Source organism: Cupressus sempervirens, chromosome 9 (assembly GCF_028749045.1).
Source record: "Cupressus sempervirens isolate cs-2001-9-10 chromosome 9, ASM2874904v1, whole genome shotgun sequence".
Classification (NCBI taxonomy): domain Eukaryota; kingdom Viridiplantae; phylum Streptophyta; class Pinopsida; order Cupressales; family Cupressaceae; genus Cupressus; species Cupressus sempervirens.
The window spans coordinates 657,504,009-657,525,037 of record NC_143126.1 but is presented as its reverse complement, the minus strand read 5'-3'; the positions used below and the strand labels follow the sequence as shown (position 1 = coordinate 657,525,037).

Here is a 21,029-nt window from a genome sequence, read left to right as displayed (position 1 = left end):
GTACATTATTTTCCATTTGAGGCTATAGCTAAATTATGGGAGGCAAAATATTAGTATCTGAATGGGGAGATTAGATAGCTGACCAAAATTTGTCAATCTATTTGTAATTTATCTTAATTTTTCGACTGTGTTCAAGAACTATTTTGTTTTCTTGCAATTTTAGGTATGGATTGTACGATGAATGTCTGAGAAAATATGGAAATGCAAAGTATGGAAGTATTTTATAGATCTCTTTGATTACTTGCCTTTGATAGCCCTTATTGAAAGCCAAGTAAAGAAAAAGATATTATACACTATTTTGTTGGTACCCTGTGCAGCACAACAAACTTGTTCTTACTATAAGAAAATTTTCTTTTCTTTTGTTTCATTGTAGATCTTCTACTTGCACGGAGGTCTCTCCCCATCATTGGACACACTTGATAACATACAAGCTTTGGATCGCATACAGGAAGTACATCTATACACATAAGTATAATGTTCTATGCTACATAGATTTAAAAAGAAGATCACAACCATAACATTCAGTTCTATGCATGATAGTGTCTTAGATCTGGTTCTATGTAGTGTTCTCTATTAGAAGAATTTTCTGTCCTGGTTACTAAATAGTTTCTATTTGAAAGTATTTTGGTTGTACTAGCTATGTAGTGCCCTGCCAAGGAACCCTTGGAACTAAGCATAAAACATGCAGGGAATTTTGTTAAAGCAATTGCATCATTACACACTTAAATTAGGACAACAATGCTAACACATGAACAAAATTGAACAAAAAATCACTATCACTTTGTGCTTGTGCACAAGTAGAAGTCTTGACACACTTCCAAGGATCACCTGGCACTCTACTAAATAATTGTAATGAAATTCCCACATTCCATTGTTTTTCCTGACACAAATGGCCTGTTATCAGACCAGTAGGGATGAAGGTGCCAATTACCAGTTGGAGGCACTTATTAATGTATGTGTTGAAATATTGGTGGAGACATTAATCTAGCAAACTTTCCCACAAGCTGAGTTAATATTCACCCAAGACTGTGCCAACTCCAACATATGGCTGAATACATAACATCCTCTTTAGTTAGGGTCCAATAACATGATTTTCAAGGCCAAATCACTTGAGTATAACAACATACATATGCATCAATTTTCTACATTACAATATCCATGAGTACATGCATGACTCTTACTAAAATTGGAAGAGAGAGAGAGAGAGGTGCAGAAGGAACTTATGTAGGTGCCACTAAATCCAATTTAATACTTGTACACCGGTCCCCAATAGTGCCTTGTCACACCACTCAATCATGTGGTACTCTCAGGTCCGCCTCACTATGCTTGTGGAGATAGTCACATAGCCCAAACAAGAAAACAAGGCATACAGGGAGATATAAGCATACTCACACCAATCAATGTATATAGAGTGCAAATAAATCATAGGCTTATTTAAGAAAAAACATGGAGCAACACAACATGAAGCAATGGCCACAATGCAATATCTAAACACACTCAATCAACCAATACCCAAGAGGTGCTATTCATAGTACTAGGACTTCGGTGGTTGAGTACATTGCATAGGGAATGTCATCACATGCCCATACATGCGTCAACTATCCTCACAAGTGACCCATTGACTTGAGGAAGTGCTCATGGTATTATGCTCATGGATTTAATTGTGAAACTACCCTCACAAGTCACCCATTGCCTTGAGGTAGCACTCTTGGTATTCTTGGGGATTTAATTGTGAAACTACCCTCACAACTTAGCCATAGCCTTGAGAAACCTCTTATGGTGTGCTCGGGGATTCTATTATGCATACTACCCTCAGAAGTCACCCATAGCCTTGTAAAAGCATGTATGGTGTGCTTGGGGATTCTATTATGCGTACTGTCCTCACAAGTCACCCACAACTTAGAGAAACTACCCATGGCATGCTTGTAGATTCAATCGTACAGCTACCCTCACAAGTCATCATAGCCTTGTGAAAGTGCTAACGTGCTCATGGATTCTATTATTTTATTTTCCATACCTAGTCAAAGCACCTAATCCTATGGCTTAAAATTTTTAGAGAAGGTAACAATATAAACTCAAAAGATTTGATTGGTCTTTACCAAGAGTGCAAGTCCCAAGATGATCACACAATATAATAACATGATTCCATTGGCCAACATGCCAAGAGGGTGGATCTCAATAAGATCTCACATTACCAAGAAATATCCCAATACATTAATATACCAAATCACAATATCCACAACATTGCATAGATCCCCTTTTTCAAGCAAAGGCAATGTGCAACAAGCATACTCAGTTGGCATCTCAGCCAAGAGTATGAATCCCTAAGTGATCCAAAGTACATTTCACATCACATAGCCATATAATAGCACATGTAAAGTTTAAGTGTATTACCACAAAGAATATAACCTCAAAATGACAAATGTCCAATCATGCACATATGCACACTCAATCGACCTCTATACCAAGAGGTCAGATCCCAATGCACCTAAAATGAAAATTCCACAACAATTATACCCAATTCTCCACATGGGGATAACATATCATAGTGCACAAAATCTAGTGTTAATAAAATACCATTCATGGCCTAAAACTAGTTTTAGAAATTAATAAAATCGATCTAGACTTTACCTATATACAGTAATCAGAGGTGTATTTAGTTAAACAAAGATACATTGACCCAAACAGAAATGATAATAGCTATAGATTATGAAGGGCCAATGTGACTATCTCATCTAACCACTGTCAGGGATATAGAAATAGGTAGACTTGTAAAGTTAGTTGGAGTTGATGTCAGGTACCTGCCATCACTACAACACACATTAAGTGTAGCTGCTCACCAATTAAACATTTTTTAACCAATGATAAAGGGTGATGTTGATATCTTGGACTGGTGACTAATATTTGACTCAACTTTTAACTGCTAAGAATATATCCTCAACTTCCCAAGGAGAATCCTTAGTTCATTTATTTTAAAGTCAATGATGGTCTGCCCAAATAAACTTGTTATGGAAAAGCTGTAAGGCTTAACAGAAAAAGTGAGCTTTGTATTGAAAGGAGGAATCGATGTGATCTAAATATATTGCCAGGATAGACTAAAATTGGGGGAAACTGTGTGTCCCCAACTCAATATATTGCCAGCACATATCCTATTTGACATTGGCATTAATGTTCCTCCTTTCCTTCCCAATCCCTTCTTCATGAGAATAATGCAAGGCACGCATCCAAGGACCATCCACATTGAAGACCCACCTTGAGGACACTCAAGAGAGTGCAGAGGCAATTTGATCTAAGGATCTATGGCTAATTATGGATGTCTTTCTCAACTTGATGCTTTATAAACAAGGCTCTAAATCAATGAAGAAAGAAAATAAACTTGGAAATGAAATCAAGGTGATGAGACTGACAACTAGATCTAGTATTGACAAGAAGTCTGAGAGACTATCCATTTACAATAGGTCATGAATTGGAGTACCAAAGGATGAGCTACAATTAAGTTTCTAATTTAGTATAACCAGTGGGAGACACCTTTCTAGACCTGTGAGGAAATCAGCTAGAAGAATGGCTACCCTACATATCCATATTTAATCAATCTTTGAGCTCCATGAAATCTACGGACTTGATATTTTAACTACAACTCCAAACTTACAGTGTTATTGTTGCACTTTTTCTTGCAAAATTTTATTTTCGATGTAGATCAAGGATACTGTAGGTTGAAGGCTATACCAAAATGCCCATTGCAATATTAGTGAACACTCAACAACATGTTACTTCTAGACTTTTGTTCATTAATCTTGTGGGGACACTCTCAATATAAAAGTCAAATAAAAAATCAAGATCTTGCATGCTCTATCAGTAAACTAAGCAATGTAAATTTATAATTTGTCTTCCAGAAAATGCAAGCTATAGCACTAAATAGTCTAGAACATAAGAGATGATATTTAAATACTCATTATTATCCAATCAGAATTTGGTTAGATCTATCTTAAGAATTTGAAATGGAGGCAATAATCTAAGAACTCCAGATTCTAAACTAAGACTTAACGAATGGAAAAACAACTTCACACTACCCATTGCCTTTCAACATGACAATTCAGAAGCATGTTGAAGAATGGAATTAATAATTGAAAAATCTTCCTAAAATTAATAATGCCGAATTCTAATAATTAAAATTTTAAAAAATAGTCTCCTATTTTTTCAGATATTATTGCAAAGATCATTCACACTAGTCCAAGATATCAACATCACCCTTTACATAACAATAAAGGGGCATTTGGATGGCGTAATCATTCTTATATATTCAAATGTTAGGACATTGACCCTTTCATATCTGATCACCATTTAAACCATCATAATAATAATGTAATTAAATATATGCATTTAAATAGAATTTAAACAACAACAATGAGTATATATCAAATCTCCGAACCAGATAATAACAAAGCATTATCAACAAAAATATGTCAACAAATAAATAACTAGATAATTTATGTGCTTTTTCATGACTATGTTTGACTCATATAATTGTTATCTCTCTAGCACTATGATGTCGTTTAATATGTCTTGCTAAAGCTTGTAAATTTTATTCCTTTTGCCATGTCATGTAATATCTCTTGCATTGTAGCTTACATGTTTTCAAATTGCTGTTAGGCCTTGTAGCTTGTATAATTTGATTGCTGGAGAGCTTCTACAGCTAAGCGAGAAGGTCGTTGCACGAGTTATAGCCGCATGCTCGGGTATGAAAATTGTATATTTTTTAATCTAATGTATATTTTAACTAGACTCTTTGCTTATATGTTTTGAAATTGCTTTTAGTGGTTTAATGTCATAAGGTCTCTTGAAATAAGACCTTCAGGCAGTTGGTCAAAGTTTTGCAAATAATCTTATCCACAAATTTGCCTAGAGCAATTGACTGAATGTTATAAAAGGTGATTGGGTTAAATGTCTTAGGAATAAAGTCAATTAAGAAAGTATTTTCAAAATATTAAAGTATTTAGCTAGGTCTAAGAAGATTTGTGTACTTTCAACAGTTTTGCTTAGTTTGTGAAAGTTGTAGACCAAAGTTTTCATAGCCCAATTTTTGCTTCCTGCAAAGAACAATCATGTCAGATAATATAAGTGAAGAACAAAATAGGGAGACAATTGATAGATTGTGGTCTAACTTGAAAAGAAAAGGTGATGGTAAATTTTATCGTCCTTTCCAAATTTTTAAGGGCTTAAACAGTAGAAAACTGCTAATCAGAACAGTTAAGAGACATTGTAGGGAGAATGGTCACATTGAAGGGGGGCATGACTATCATCCACTGGTAAGTTGTTCATTATATCATTTTAACAATTTATATACATATGAAATCACTTGATGATTAGTTGATGATCATGGTTTATTTATGTTAATCAATTTTATATAGGTTGATCTCCCCAGGGAAGTACATGATATGAACCACAACAATCCAAAGAACATGGTTTTTGAAGTGGAGGAACATGGAGGTGCGAATATCCAAGGTGAAGATAATGATCCAATGGAAGATGAAGATCATGTGCTAGAAAACACAATTGAAGATGATGGTATAAATACATTGATCCATGACACATTTAGTCCAAACCTATCTAATGATGATGATGATGATAGCCTCGATGTACCTCTACTTGAGAAGGCATACGAGCCCCTATACAAAGACTCCCAAACAACTCTTCTCTCTGTTGTATTGTTGTTGTTGAACTTGAAGGTTATGAATGGTTTATCCAACATAACAATGTCACGTATGTTAAGGTATGTCATATATGTCTTTATAGATAACAAAGGGTGAATAATGTACCACTAATATTGTTTATATTAACAACTTATATTTTTGGCTGTATATTGATAGGCAAGTTTCTATTACCACCATCAAATATTCTACCTCACTCATATCAAGAATTATCTGCTGTTATGAAAGATATTGGAATGGAGTATGAAGCAATACATGCTTGTCCCAATGATCATATTATATATTATAAAGAACATGAATTTGCAACACAATGCCCTGTATGCCATATGACTAGATATCGAACAGATAAACTAACAAAAAAGTGCCTCAAAAGGTTCTTCGTTACATCCCCATTATTCCACGGATGTGACAATTATTCAGGTGTAGTAGCTTGGCTCAATTTATGGATTATCATGCACACAATAGAAGTTGAGATGACATTATTCGAATCCCTGCAGATGGTTCAACATTTATGCACATAGAGGAAAAGTGGTAACACTTCAAAGAAGAACCTCATAATCTTAGGCTTTCATTAGCAGTGGACGGTGTCAATCCATTTGGAGAGATGAGATCTGTTTACTCAGAGTGGCATGTTTTTGTTATCAAAAATAATATTCCTCCATGGATGTCAATAAAGAGGGAGCACATTATGTTGGCAATGATTGTTCTAGGTATCTTATCATTTGATAGTTATTAATTTACATATACTTACAAATCTTGCAGTAAAACGGTCATAATAATTATGTAATGTTACTATTCATTCAAGTAGGTAAATATCAAGTTAAAGATATGAATGTATTTATTGAGCCTCTTATAAACGAGTTGGTGGAGTTATGGAACAGTGTCACTATGTATGATGTGTTTAGACTAATAGGACAAAGGCAATTTCAATTCCATGCAATAATTGCATGGACAATATATGATGCCCCTGGGATAACACATTTTTGTGGTATGTTATAGTGAATTCAAGTTGCACACGATAATTCTAATTATAAAAATCAACATATTTAATAATCCAATTATATCATTATCTTGTAGGTCTTCAAACAAAGGGAAAATTTGCATGTCCAGTTTGTGGTCCAAAGATGAAATCTCATCATTCAAAAAGTTTAGGAAAGTAGGTGTTTGATGAGTGTAGACACTTCCTCCACAGGAATCATAAGTATCAAAGTACGGAAAAACATCTTTTCAATGGAAAAGAAGAGACTACATCAAAGCCACGAAGAATGACACCTTGCCTATGGAAGTTGGAATATAATAGAATTAATCATTGAGGTAATGTCGTTCCACCTAATGATTTATGTTTGTAATTTATATATTTCTATTGTGATTTTTGTTTACTAATTGTGTAATTGATCATCGTGAAGGTCGTCAAGGTAGTACTGACAACCTTCCAAAGGGACTAAAAAGCTATCCCAGACAATTTAGTAGGTTGCCCTACTACGAGCACTTACAAATTGTGCATTTTTTTGATACTATGCATATTGGAAAGAATATAACAAAGACATTATAGAAAATATTGGATGGAAGGCGTGACAAAGAAAAAATTGTCAAAATTTGTAATGACATTCATGAATCCAATCATGCATTGAAGAATTCCATTCACTCAAATAGCAACAGAGATCAGATTAATATAAGTTCCCTTCCTTGGTTATTAATGGAGTAGCAAAGTGATGCCATAAAAGAAGTCATACAAAAAATTTGATTTCCCACAGGATTGCTGCGAACATAAACAATCTCATATCAAAAAAAGGTGAATTTGGGCTAGGGCTCAAAACACATGATTGGCATACTTTCATCAAGGTAAGTTATGTTCTTTTGTATTTACAATATATTCATAAACTACGTGTACTGTTTGTTATGTTATGTTAGAAAACAATGAAATGATTGGTTTATAATTATTGTAGTACGTGCTTCCTCTATCTCTCCCAGAGCCCTTCAACAATAACATCAAACAAGTGATATACGATCTTGGAAAATACATGAGGTAAGCAGTAATATCTGTTCAGTTTGTTGTATATATTTATTATATTCATGATTTTTTTTCTTGCTATGTAATCTATTATATATTATTTTGTAAAGTCTCGTATCTATATTTTTTTGTGACTTCAATCTCTTAATGTAGGTGGTTGTCATCTAAAGAAATCCATAAAGAAGATATAAACTATTGGAAGAGAAGAATTTCTCATTTACTGTGTCAAATGAAAAAGTGTCTACCTCTAACTTTTTTCAATGCACAAGAACACTACCTCATACACCTAGTTGATGAGATTGAATTGTGTGGACATGTACATAGTAGGTCAATGTGGATGGTTGAGAGGCACTTGAAATCTTTGAAGGCTTTGGTTCAACAAAGAGCACATCCTGAGGGTTCTATGGTATACCAGACTATGGTGTACATTACTGAATATCTTCCTAAGTTTGCATCAAATACCCATGTAGATCGCATTTGGGATCTCCAGCCTTTTAAAAAATTAGAAGGGGAGTACTTGATGGAGAAAGGTACATTGAGGAAAGTGAGAGGTAATAAATTATAAGATGTTATTGTAATAAATTATTTCTTAATCTTCAAAGTAAATTGGTTGTAAGTTATCGATTTTTTTTTTGTACAGGTGCTTGAGAGTGGGATGCACTACATTTGTATATTGCAAACAATCTTGATTGGATGATGGTATGGATTGAACGATGTCAACAGTCTAGTCAGACATTAACATGGGAAGGTGTATCTTCATTGGTTAAAGAAGCTCATCATAATGGAGATTACAATGTTATGCAAAGGGAAATAGACTTAGCATGTGGTTTAAGAGATTTCCAGGTACGTATAAATTTATTAATCACCCGTATGTTTATCAACTCATAATACAATAATTTTGACATGTTTCACATATTATTGCAAGTTAAACACCACAAGGCTATGTTCTGTAATGGTTAGAAATTTTGCGTCAAAGTGTTCGATGAGAAGAAAAAAACTTGTGATTCAAGAATAACTGTAGTCTTTCAAGTGACTAATATGTCATCTAGAAACAACTTACATCCTCAAGAGTCTGAAAATTAATACTATGGCATTTTGGATGATATACTTGAGTGTGACTTTAGTTCCTTCAAATTAGTACTCTTCATTGTCAAATGGTACAAGCTATGACTTAATCCAAATGATCCTGATAGAACTATTATTAAACATGATAATGGATTTACAATGGTTAATTGAAGGTCATTTGAGCCAGTTGGGGATGAGCCCTATGTTCTTCCAAGCCAATGTGAGCAGGTATTTTACTCAAAGGTTCCACATGAACTAGGTTGGTCATTTGTTGTGAGAGATGAACCGAGAGGAAGGCTAATAAAGTATAATGTGATGGAAGAAGAAGATACTAAAGAAGTAGAAGATGATGTAGATGGTGATCACGATTGACAGTTATTGGATGATGTTCCTAACACAAATTTTCATGAAGAAGAAGAAGAAGATGATGACGATGATGCTGCTACTAATGATGATGATGAAGATGATGTTGATGTTGATGATGATGATGTTGATGATGACGATGACAATGATAATGACGATGATGATGATGACGAGGATGATGATGATGATGATGATGATGATGATGATGATGATGATGATGATGAGGATGATGATGATGATGATGATGATGATGATGTCGAGGATGATGATAATGAAATTTAGAGGTATGCCATCAATCCTTAATCTATTTAGTATTCATTTCTTGATAGAAATATATTTGTCTTATATATATGGTTACATAGATTATTCATTATCTATTTAAAAGCTAAAAGTTTCAACTACAAATAGAATACTACTAATCTAAATTAACTATTAATCCAAATTAATTAAATAAAACTATTTAAAACACATATTGATGCATGAATGTATTGAGCCTTATTTTCTTTCAGGTCAAAAGCATTTGTAAGTGTTTAGTTTAGAAAAGGGAATTCATTAAATATCTATAAAAGGGACTTGTACCTAGAATAAAATTCATAGGGAAAACATAATATAAGTGCTTACCCAATTTTTTGGTTAATAATTTTTCCTCTATAGGTGATGCAATGACCCTAGGTGGACTTGCAATCATTCATAACAAGAGAGACTTCCATAGTGTTCTCACAACACCAACCAAGCATCTTCATAAGATCCCTCTCCTTGATCCAAGCAAACTCCATAACCTATCAGAGTGCACACCAAATCCTTATGTCAACTTAGGTTCTACATCTTTAAAATAATCCCATGAACGTCCCTCAATCCATCCAATGGATTCATCCAAGCAATCTAATCAACAAACTATCAAATGCTCACAATGCCTCAATAGGCACCAAACTTGACTTCACCTTAACTAGGTGTTTCCTCCACCTCCACACACATCAAAAAACTTCAAATATCATGTCCCCAAGGTGACTAAGCCCTCAACTCATCAGCTGATACAAAAACCCAGTTTTAGCCCTTCACTAGGCCTACTTCCCTAGTAGGCTTATAATGTGAGCTTGATTTAAGTGTTATATTGTGTACCTTTTAATGTTTTTAATTTTTATGTGATGCTAATGATGGATGTGATTATGATTATGATCATGTGATTATTCTCACGATAATTGAATTACATTTGCATGAAACTGAACCCCTTTCAGGAGCATCCCGCATAGTCTCATGGATTGACAAGTATAAGTCAATACTCCTTATAAATAGTCTATTTAATACACTTATCAATAGTAAGATTGATGTCTTCTAAGATCTCTCCCATTTGCAAGTACCAAAAAATAGGCATTTGTCAGAAGTGTCTTCCTCAAGTGAGGGAATTATAGGAATAGAAGAGGAAAGTGAGACATGCAGCTTATCTAGAACAAGGAGATTAACTAGAGGTCAAAGGACTAGAAGGAAATTCATTAAATGCATGAAATTTTTCCTTGCTCAAGGGGGGTCATGTTCTTATGATGATGAGACAGAAGGTGACATCGAGGTGCCCTTGAGGTACTAACATCTACAGAAACATTGGGTACCCAAGGAACTTCCTCCAATAAACACTAATTTTTGTTTTAACGAGAGTATATATCGCATAGCACCACCATCACTACATGGTTTGGGCCTATTTTCTATGGATGGCATAAAGATGTCTTACAAAAAAGTTTTTGAATTGATGGAGCATGTTGGACCATGTTACGATTACAAAAGTTGGATGCATATTGTTCAATATAAAAAAAGTATGCATAGGTAATTGCAATTAAATTTTTTTATATGTAATTGCAATTGGTGTTTGGATTAACGTAACATTTTGTATAGCAGCTATAGAGGATCGAGGGGTCGATGTTCATGACCGTGTTGATGTTGAGTCTAGACAAAATGATGTGGTCAGATTAGGTAAAGAGCACCACATTTATGTTATTTAAAATAATTAAATACTTGTAACAATTATAATAAATTATTTTTAATTTATCTCTTTTATTTGTTATTGCAGAGGACCCCCCTTTGCAATAGCATAGGAATTTGAGATCCTCAAGAAAAGAGAATAGAATAACTGATGAGGGGGGACTTGATGATGACACTGATGCTCCTCTTAGAGCTTACATAGAAAAAAGAAATAGAAAGAAAAAAAAGAAATGATTGTCATCTACATACCTTAATTGATAATGACTGAATTTTATGTCTCAATGAATTTAATTATGTGCTAATGAATGTTCATGAATTATGTGTTAATGTAGAATATTGATGAGTGTTGCATGTTAAGGAATCTAATGTGTTAATGAATGTTATCATGTGATATTGATTGAATGTTATCATGTGATATTGATTGAATGTTACATTTTATTAATGGTTGAAAGAATGAATGAATGTTAGATGTTAACAGGGAATTTAGAGTGATGTTAGGGGGAGGGGGGTGGGGCCAAATGATTTTCCACCTTCACATGGTTGGCCCTGTTTAGTAGAGAATATTAAACTATTCTCGAAATAAAGTGAAGCTTAATAAGATACTAAATATTTCTCTATTTTGTCCTATGTTTAGACCTATAACACTGTGTCTTGCTAAGGCCCCTTTCAAGTGGAAGGACATAAGCATCTTTTACATAGATGCAAATTTGACAGGATCTGTTGATGATTGCAAGTAACAATTGGGTATACTGTCAACATGAGCTCAAGAGCAGTTTCCTAGGTTTGTAAGAAGAAGATTACAAGGAAGCACATTGAACAATATGGAAAACAATCTAGTATTATAGAATCTGAGGTGATGTTTTTATTTTCTCCAATCCATCTCCAACAATATACTGCAATGCTCAATGTTTTGAAGATGGTGAAGAATCCACCGATGTATGAATGATTCAAACACGTTAAGTTTTATTTTCATTGACATGTACTGCTTGATTAAATGTTTTTTGTTGGATTCACATTGGATGACATTTACATCTTATTCTAGATTGGTTCTAGCAAGACATACACCATGGGGACTGGTTATGCAAAAGATGAGGAGATAGGAATTATTCCTCAAGTTATGGAGGCAATATTCAAAAAAATTGAAACATTGAAAAATCAAGCAGAATTTTAGTTAAGAGTTTCATTCATTGAGGTATGCTTCAATGCTCCTTTATTGTACTATTTGTTCTAGTTTTCTTCCTTATCTTCATCAATCATGATACTCAATTTGTTTATCCTTGTTTATCTCTCCTTTCTATATGTTGTTATTTAAACCTCAGAAAATTACTTTATTACATCAGTTGCATTCCTCTTAGGCTAAAGAGAGACACTTCTTGTCATGTGGCCCTTCTCTACATGGTATAGTATTATTTCTTGAGAAATGTAAATAGGCTCCTGATGTATTTAGTACGTATTATTTAATTGGTGAATTTAAGTAGGAATAATCAATGTTTCCTTTCACTTGCCCTTTTCTTTGTGCTAAGATGCACAATTTAAATCCCAAATCAGCTTGGGCTTTTGTTGTGTATAGGTGAAGGTATGCATGGATAAATTTGAAGGTCAAAATTAATAGGGGTAAAATGAGTAGAAAAAATTCAAATAGGATAGCATATTCAACCCTCAATGGAAACCTAGAATATATCAAAAAGAAAGTAGACCAAAATTGTTGTAGTTGTGCATTAAAACATTGTTTAAAACTTAATTTGTCAAAGAATTTACTCTAGATGATTCTTTCTCTAGCTAATTACTATTTTCCAATTTGGGCATTGATTAGAATGTAGGACCTTGATTAACATTCATCAAGTCACATTTAACAACTAGCGTTCTACCCCCATGAGTGGCGGTCAATGCTATGACCAGTGCAACATCCCATTCTACCACCTTATATGTCTTCATGGGTGGCCATGGTTTAATATATTAAATAATGGTGCAACTTTACACATGTGCATGTGCACGTGTATAAATCAATTTTCTTTTTTATTGGCATTCGACAATTGTCATTAAGTTATCAATTATCAGATGTGTCTTGTATTTAATTTTGAGTATTTTGTATAAATCTTGATTATATGCCAAATACAACTAATGATTGATAGTTCAATGTCTACTGTCAAGTGTTTATAATAAATCAATTTGGTTTATATTACTTGATATTGAATTATCAATTTGCAGCTATGTTTTGTATTTTTAGTTCGTATATTTTGTGCAACTATATATTCAACTGGTTTTGAGGAAATGTGCAATTTCCCTAAAATCATCTATTGTCATTGAAATAACTAAGGGGACATCTTTTATTTAATCAGTGTTTAGATGCAACATGTCCATCAAGTAGTTTTGAATTGTTAATTATTTTGATTAAGTACTTTGCTATTATGTATGGTTATTGTGTTTCTAATATACACATGAATATTTCCAGGGTAAAACATTGGTGTTTGTGTTGCCTATTTTGGAGTCATTAACAAGTAGACAATATTCCAAAGGTAGGAATAAGTCCTATGGAAAGCTACCTAGTGTGATTGTTTTGGTTCCAATTAGAGAGCTTGCAAAATAGGTATTATGTCAGCATTGATCTGTAAACTGTCTGATTATGTTAGTATTTTGAAAATATGTTCTTTCTTTGGCAATTTCTCTACATTAGCAAATCTAGGAACTTTGTATGATCACTTTTGATATGCAGGTTCATGCGGATTTTGAGTTTTATGGTGGATCTATTGGCATTAATACATGCTGTGTGTATGGAGGTGCTCCGTATGGTCCACAGGAGAATGCACTACGTAGAGGTGTAGATGTTGTTGTTAGAACACCAAGTCATATCAAGGTAAGTGAGTAGTTTTTATTAACTACTTTCCCATTATGCAACAGTTCATTGGTAAAAAAAATGTTTTGATTTCTTTACATAGGATCATATTGAGATAGGTAGTCTAAACTTGAAATCATTGAAGTTTCATGTCCTTGATGAGGCTGATGAAATGCTTAACATGGGCGTTGTGGAGGACGTGGAAAACATCCTTGGTATGATTTGTAATTGTGTATTGAAATTGTAACTAATAGACTATATGACTTCTTTTGTGAATGACATAAATTACATGTTTGTTGAGATTTCAATAAGAAGTGCAAATTTCCATGATGTATCTTTAGCACCTCACTTTTAATGGTTACCTTCTCATGTTTATTTGTTCTTATTCTCAAATTGAATTCAGTTTCAAGTTTTTTTTTTTTTGTAGTGTGTCAAATTATGCTATCTCTGCATTTAATTAAGATATCTGAATTCTTAAAATCTTGTGATTTGTATAGATTACTCAAATATTTGGTGCTCTGTACTGTATCACTTTGTGCTTTTTTATCTGGATTCAACTTATAGTGATCCATATTTCAATGAGTAGTGGATAGTGGTTAACTAAAGTTCATATCTCATGACCCATGTTTAAACTTTTTTGAACCATATTGAACATCAAAAATATTCTCAAAATTTGTTTGGAAAAATTGACCTTATATTGTCATATTGTTAACAGGATTCAACTCTTGACCCATATTTCACAAGTAGTGGTTCATAAGAACAAATTTCTCATTACATTTGCTTGTATGTAGTCATATAGTTTGCTGAGGCATTTTTTTGATGTTATTTTGAGTCAAAAAAGTTGCTTCTGGGGCACTTATAGGGCCAACACAAGATTTGTAAAGCCAATATGTGACCAAACTCTTCATAGAAAGAGCCATCATTTACAAGCTTTAGCATAAAGTCTTGTTAAAATCCTAAATAGCTTTTGTTTATATTTAACATTTATTATTTAATCAACTTTTTGGAATTTAGATTTGAATTCTATAATTTTTTGGAAGTATTGGTATTTAATGTTTTAATGTTATTTTAATTTTTAAAGTATAATGTTGATGTGTGTTTTATGATTGCACCAACAACAAAATAAAATATGAAGGTATCTTATCCTTTCTTGAGCAAAACCCCCTGTATAATTAGAGTTTGAAAGATCATACATGATTCCAAGGTTCTTTACCAATCATGTTTTGACTTGTGATAAGTTCAATGGTTGATGTGATATGTTGGTGTCATAAAGGGACTTACATTTAAATTGTTCTTCACTTCCACATTTAAATGGTTGATTGAAACTACATCGCTTATTACAATTTTGCTATGCTTTTTCTTTGAACGATATAACTGAAATGAGCTGAAATTAAAAGGAAAAAGGTTAGAAGGATCTAAATCTATTCCTAAGGACAATGATGTCAATGGATAGTTCTCTAGTAGACAAGCTCCCAATAACTAAGCTCTACTTCACCAAGATCAACTACAATTATGCCATAACTAGTGGAATCTTCTAATGGTTATATTCAAAGAACTTTCACATCTCTATGAACAATATGATAATGAACAATCAACATTTATTCATAGAAGTTAAGCATCCATAAAAGGGGCGCAGGCTAACTTTATGCGACAATTACAATCAATAAACTACCAAAAGAATGATTGAGGGAAATTTATCAAACACTATTGCATTCTCCATTTTAATGAAGACACTTTATGTAACAAATTGATTTTCAATGAGGGAACAATGAAACCATGTAAGCACTAAAATACATCTAGTAGCACCAAATCTTTATTATCTTGGTAGCTTTTAGCAATAATCTCAAAATTTTCCCCTTTACAAATGAGAAGGGAGGCCTTTATATAGGTCTTAGATTACAATGGGTGACTAGGATTGAAATAAAATAAACATCATAGATTTTGCCACTCAACCCCAATTAGGGTTAGGGTAAGAAGAGTAATCTATAAGTAATGAGTGGGTCCATGTGGATGAATAGAAATACATATGCGCAACAAGGCGGGGTAGTAAGTGCCCATTGTGTAAGTCCACTGAGGAAGAGGGGTGAAATGAATGCCCACTATGCATTAAACGTCTTGCACCATGTATGTGTGGGTCTTTTCTACCTGCATCATTTAATAGGTTGCTATACTTCAAAAATTTAATGTATGTCCACTACATCTCTAAATAGTCCCATTTCTTCCTGCTATTTTAGGAAAAGTTGAGGATGTGAGTAAGGTTCAGACAGTTCTTTTTAGTGCAACAATGCTAAACTGGGTAAAGTAGGTGGGGTTTCTGACAATGCTCAATGTGGCCTTTTAATTTTTTTTTAAAGCATGTACGCTATTTATTTGTGGCAACTATAGTACATGCTGACACTTGCACTTTTCAAGTTGGTTTCCAAATTTTCTTATTACATGCTAACACTTGATACCTTGTTTTTACCTCTTCGACAGATTGCATCAAAATTCTTTAAACTTGATAGAAAAACTACAGATCTTGTTGGTGATGATAAGATGAAGGCAAATGCAAGTGTGAGGCACATTGTTCTTCCCTACTTTTATAAAGAAAGAGCAACGGTTATACCAGATGTCATTCACTGCTACAGCAGGTTGGACAAGAAATATATGATCTATGTATTTGGAAATGGTTTCTATAAATTTTGATTATTGTATTGTCAAGCATCTCTCATGAGCAACTCCATTCTTAATCGGAAGGTAAATTCTTTTTCACTTTTGCAGTGGGGGACACAGTATTATTTTTATAGAGACAAAGAATGATGCATTTGAGCTTGCTAAATCATTTACTGGTAAAGCTCATGCATTGCATGGAGATATACAACAGTCACAACACAAAGAAAGTTATACTAACTCTTAGATGTGAACTGTTTGTCTTTAAAATGCTCTGTGCTGAATGAGGATACTTGTTACAAGTGTGAGGCTTGTCAAAGATGATGTTTACTCATCTATTTGTGTATCTTTAGATTCAATAGAATTTTTTGGATATTTTTGAGATATTTAATGTTTGAGATACTTGCAGTATTGTAACCAAAGAGAGAACATCAGTCAGTTGTGCTCAAGTAACGGTGGTCACGTATTGTTTCATTTCTGTGAAAAAGGGACCATGCCCATACAGATGGGATGCAATGAAAAGTGTGAATTATTAAAATTGTGGAGTTATGGTGTTTTCATTTGGTATGGGATTTTTGGGAGCCTAGGTATGTTTTGTGCAGTTTTAAAAATAAGAAAAGATTGTGAATGTATATTACAACCAAAAAACTATAACATATTGATATTAAATTACATTATATAATTTTTTTGAAGTATTGAAAAATCCATATCAATATCATCCTCTGAATAACCTATCAATATGTTCTTTTTTAAATGATGTTTAAGAAAGTTACTAGTTTAGAGATCAGAAATTGATGAGATTATCTGGGGACTTGACACTGCTGAGAAATAATGTTTGATTGAATGAAGACCATATATTCTAGTTTTATCAAGAAGGAAGTAGGAATGGTTTTTTTTAGTCAAATATTGAAGTCATTGGCTGAGAAATGGAAAAGCATTTTGTTAGATATGGTTGCAGTTTTCTATTGTGCAGCTGCAATCGTTGTTCTTATGGCTTGTCAAAGTGGTGTTCAAGTAAGCAGAGTTTTCTCCTTCACATTTGTGTTCGATCAGAAAAGGGTCCCTTGTTTCTTGTGGCATCTACAACTCATGAAATGAAAGGAACACTATCATCAATGGTTTTTTACTTTGAAGTTGAAGCAGCATCCTGGCCTGGAGGCACTATGAAGATTGGTGCATTTTTCAAGATAGATGCACATATATGACCAAAATTTTTGTAGTTGTGCATTAAAACGTGAAAAGACCTATGATAATAATATCATTTTTTGCCACTTTACCCTAGAAATAATCTCAAGTTGCAATTTTTTTACAGTGGAAAGGAGACAAAAGGTCCCCTGGGTGAATATTATTAGCCCTTATCTTTTTTAATATTAGCAAGGGAATAGAGAGGGGCTTATAGACACCTCCAGGATTTATTGTTCATTTCATAAATGGGATTTTTTAAGTCACTTAAACCTTTCAAAATTATTTTTATGCTAGGAACTCTAGGTTATAGTCTGAGAAAAGTATTTTATTCATTAACAATTGCTTTAACCTAGCTTGTAGGTGAAGTGCACACAATGTTCTTATTGCTCAAATAAATTTGATCCTTTCTTAGATTTGAGCCTAGAGATCATTCGAGCAGATTCCTTGTTGAAAGCATTATCCCATTACACGACAGTGGAGCAGTTAGATGGGGGTGTGAAAAGATATCACTGTGAATGATGCAAAGTAAAAGTGAAGGCTCTAGAACAACTCAAAATTGATAAAGCACCACATGTTCTTGCAATTCATCTCAAGTGCTTCAGTGTAGTTGGATCTGGAGGAAAAATTGACAAAAAAGTAGACTTTGGTTGTATGTTGGATCTCAAACCATTTGTTAGCAGTTCACATGTAAGTAGCCCTTACAATATTATTTGCCAGTGCATCACATTTTTAGTGGAATATAATAATATAATTTTTGTAATATCTACTAGTTTTTTAATAAATTTTGCACATTTGAATGACATTCTAGTTTCTTTGTCTATTGATCAATCATAGGAGGGCAATTTTAAGTACACTCTTTATGATGTTCTTGTTCATGATGGCTGGAGCACACATTCTGGTCATTATTTTTACTTTATTCGTTCATCCACAGGCATCTGGCATGCTTTAGATGATAATCGGGTATACATTTGCTACAGTTGTGAAGACATGTTTAATTTTGTGGAGCAAGCTCATTATAATTTATTTATAATAGAATACACAAAAGAACTACAATTTTATGTAGAACCTTTTCTTTATATGGTAACACTAATTATACTAAAGTTTCTTAGATTGATTGAAGTTATTCTTATGATATTTTCTACTCTAGGTCTATTTAGTCAGTGAGAAAAGTGTGTTTTCCCAGAAAGCTTACATGCTATTCTATATACGAGATAAGAAAACTAGAATTCAAATAATAGGTGGGTCTGAATCTCAATATAATGGCTCTAAACTAAAGAAAAGGGTGTCATTGAACATTGGACATCCAAAGGAAAACCACTTACAAGATTCATATGCCCCCTAGGTGATAGAAAACATGCATTCTTTCCAAATGACAACAATCTCTTTTAGTGTTGTAGGTGTAAACAAGATACCCCAACAGGTAGAAAATTTGTCAAATGTCAATTTCATTTCAAAAAGTCTGGAAAAGAACACAAGTTCTGGCTAGTCATGCAGTAAATCCAGATCATTAGCAGATCATGATGCTACATTACAGATGGTGCCTCCAAGAACCAATGGTATTCAAAAAAATAATGTCTTCTAGTCAAGTCATACCATAAGTAATGGATGCACATCGAATGGGTCTAGTAATAATGTTAAGAAGCAGGAATCTAAAATAAAGGGAACTGATTCTGTGGGTAATTTTAATGATATGGTTGTTAGACATTCTTGGAATTGTGATGTGAGCAATGATAATGAGAACTATATTGGTAGAAATTCTAAAGCTTATTCAAAAATTAATGGTAACAAATCATGAGAATGTCAAACATTCTACAAATGGTTTGACAGGTATTATTACTCGGCATCATGCTACTAAAAATCCAAAAAATGATTAAAATGGTAAACTTGTAGTTGGTGAGCATCTAGAGAATGGTAGTGTGGTCCACAATTCTATAGATAATGAGAGTAAGGCTGCTAAGATCCTATCATTAGGAGATGGTTCCTTATTTTAGGTGCTTTTTTTTTGTAATAATGCTACAGTGTATATGTTTGTTTTTAAGAAAATTGCTTTTAGTCGTAATGAATCTTTATATGTTCCTTTTGGTAGGGAGGCAAAATTGGTACTTTTCTCTATAAGGGAAGGTAAATGAATGGGTCATGTGTAAAAGCTATGCATCCACATAGGTTGCAGAAATATAGTCAAGAAACTAAATGTATTTCCAACCAAAAGTACCAAAAACACCATGAGGACAACCACTACCTTGTTAGTAGAAACAAATTGAAGCTTATGAAGCATCTTCCATGTCCTCGATTTTTACAAGCATTGTCTTTCAGGGGGCATTTTCTTCTAAGAGCAATGCATATTTTGAGGAAGAAATGATCCAATGAAAGGAAGAAATGCACGAAGTTATAGGTTAAGAAGGCTGACATTTTTCTTAAGCAGAAATGCTCTGCAAAAATGCCTTCTAGAAAAGAGTATCCAGCTGGAAATTTTTTTGCATGTTTAGTCGCTTCTAAGTATCCACAAAAATCCCATGGAAAGGGTCTATCAAACAAAATAAATGGTTGTGTTTCTGTGCAACAAACCAAGACATCTGAAATTACAGCTGGTGTGGTTCAGAATGGGTGTAACATTGCTAAATTTTGTCATACTTCGATGCCTCTTGTAAATAGGCAGCTTTCTAGTGGAAATGGTACTAAGCTAAAGAAACAAAGAGAAGTTCTTGGCATACTTAGTTTAAGTAAAGCTAGACAATATTCTGATGTTGAGCAAAACTCTAACATTAGCACAAAGAAAAACTGGTCTGCTCTCTGTGTTTCTGTGTAGCAAACTAAGACATCAAAAATTATAGCTGGTGCGGTTCAGAATGGGTGTAACATTGCTAATGTTTGTGGCTGAAGCAGCAGGCTAACTATGCTTGCGGCGGGGCTGTTGTGGCAACGACGGTAGTTGGCGTCACCGCCATAGTGGCCCCATCGTAATGCTTTTCATGGACATTGCAATTGCAACATCAGCCCCTACCATTGTGACGACCCTTGGCATCACTGCCACAGTGGTGCTTTTGCAATGATTGTCATGGACGTCGCAATTGTGACGTCCTTGGCAAGCATTGTGATGGACGTCGACGTCGCCACCATAGTGACCCTGTCGCCAGATGTTGTCATGACCCCATTACAATTTGCCATGTACATCGCAATTTCAATGTCTGGGACAAGTTTTGGGATGGCCGTCGGCATCATCGCCACAACGACCTCGTCACCAGAT

The 21,029-nt window shown here is 33.8% G+C and overlaps 1 pseudogene; it reads left to right on the top strand.

Moving 5' to 3' along the window:
• Positions 1–20,746, top strand: part of LOC149540450 (uncharacterized) — a 54,816-nt pseudogene extending 34,070 nt beyond the window's left edge.
• The last annotated feature ends 283 nt before the right edge of the window (positions 20,747–21,029 follow it).